General features: G+C 35.0%; 1 non-coding gene across 1 annotated transcript; it reads left to right on the top strand.

The window, feature by feature from the left end:
* The first annotated feature begins 680 nt into the window (after nucleotides 1-680).
* LOC128281405 (small nucleolar RNA R71) lies at nucleotides 681-787 on the top strand. Its single transcript, XR_008271611.1, has one exon. It is a non-coding gene; the product is annotated as a small nucleolar RNA R71 (small nucleolar RNA).
* The last annotated feature ends 1,272 nt before the right edge of the window (nucleotides 788-2,059 follow it).

Below are 2,059 nucleotides of genomic sequence, written 5' to 3'. Positions count from 1 at the left end.
CTAATGGTCTTTCTAAAATCAGTTTGGACAGTTGGCTTATCTGAGTTTCGAGCCCTTGGATCGACGCTTGTTGATTTTTAAGTGTTGTCTCGGTGTTTTGGAAATGAGTTTCTGACACTGATATAAACTTTAAGAGCATCTCTTCAAGGTTCGACTTCTTTTCCTATTGGTAGGGTGGTTGTTGGTAGCCTGGAGGTGCTCTCTGATTTCCTTGGCCTCCCTAAGGGAAATTTGGGTGGTTCCTCCAACCTGTATTGTAAGTGTTACAATATGGATTGTTTTGAGATCGAGAATTATTACCCATGTAATTTAACTGCTCGTTATCCATGTTGTGGCCATAAGGTTGGTAGTCTGAATTACTTAATCCACCTCCACTTGCTTCGCACTGCATTACTGGGTGAACCTGTGAAGAACTAAGAAAACCATTAATTTTCTTATTCAAGAGTTCTACCTGATTAGAGAGCATGGTGACCGAATCGACATTATAAACACCAGCTATTTGCGTTGGTTTTGTCCTCGTGACTTGCCACTGATAGTTATTCAGTGACATCTCCTCTATAAACTCATAAGCATCTTCAGGTGTTTTATTATTGATGGTTCCGCCAGCAACTGCGTCAACCATTTGTCGAGTCGAAGGATTCAGGCCATTATGGAACGTTTAAACCTGAAGACAAAGTGGTAACCCATGGTGAGGGCACCTTCTCAGTAAGTCCTTGTATCTCTCCCATGCATCGTAAAGAGTTTCTAAGTCCATCTGCACAAACGAATAGATATCATTACGTAATTTGGTCGTTTTAGCCGGCGGAAAATATTTTAATAGAAATTTTTCGGTCATTTGTTCCCAAGTAGTGATTGACCCTCGTGGTAATGAGTTCAACCACTGCTTAGCTTTGTTCCTCAATGAAAAAGGGAATAACCAAAGACGAATGGCATCATCAAAAACACCACTAATTTTAAATGTATCGCATAGTTCCAAAGAGTTTGCTAAGTGAGCGTTGGGATCCTCATCCTGCAAACCATCAAACTGAACAAATTGCTGTATCATTTGAATAGTGTTATGTAACACCCCTTACCCGTATTCGTCGCCGGAACAGGGTACGAGGTATTAACAAATTATAGTATATACTATTAAATAAAACCCAACAAAAATATGGCGTGCAATTTGATCATGAATCATTATAACATATGCCATTAACAATACAAACCAATTTCAAAGGCTTCGTACAAAATGATTAGTTTGATACTATAAGTAGTATTTTAAACCTAGATAATTATGACACGTAACAAAATAACTAAGTCTGCTATACATGCCATATTTCAAAATGTTGAGTTCAGATACCAAGAGTATTGATAGTGCGGGCGGATCTTCAACGATCTCTAACTCCTGTGCTAGCTGGATGACACTATAAGACAAAGGAGAGAAAAGAAAGTAAGCTTATAGCTTAGTAAGTAAGTATATAAATAACAAATAAAGAATCTAATATGTTTACAACATAACTCAATTATATCATATTTTTAATTTTTTACTATTTACTCCAGTTTGATCAAGTTGTCCCTCATGCGTCATGATCACTAAATAAATCATAACTTGAGTTACAAAACTCAAAATTCAAATCCATAAAATTTCGCTGAATCTAGACTCATAAAACTTCTTACTAATATTTTTCTATAATTTTTGGTTCAGCCAATTAGTACAGTTTATTAGTTAAAGTTTCCCTGTTACAGACTCAACCGATCGACCTCTGCTCACTACTGAACTGAATTTCTCTCATTACACAATTCAAATAACCATGAAACCTATTTCATTTAAAACTACACTCAATAAGGAATTTATTAATATAAACTATATTTCTTAATTTTTTTTTCAATTTTAATGATTTTTCAAAGTTGGAGCAGGGATCACATAGTCATCTGAGCAAGTCACACACAATTGTAAATATCTCAAAATATAGAATTCCTTTGCTTGCTCTGTTTCTTTTATATGAAAATAGACTCATTAAGATTTAATTTCACATCTCATTCAACCACTAATTAAATTTCTTCTATTTTTGTGATTTTT

The sequence above is a fragment of the Gossypium arboreum genome, chromosome 1, assembly GCF_025698485.1.
Source record: "Gossypium arboreum isolate Shixiya-1 chromosome 1, ASM2569848v2, whole genome shotgun sequence".
NCBI lineage: Eukaryota > Viridiplantae > Streptophyta > Magnoliopsida > Malvales > Malvaceae > Gossypium > Gossypium arboreum.
This window is presented reverse-complemented; position numbering and strand designations above follow the sequence as displayed.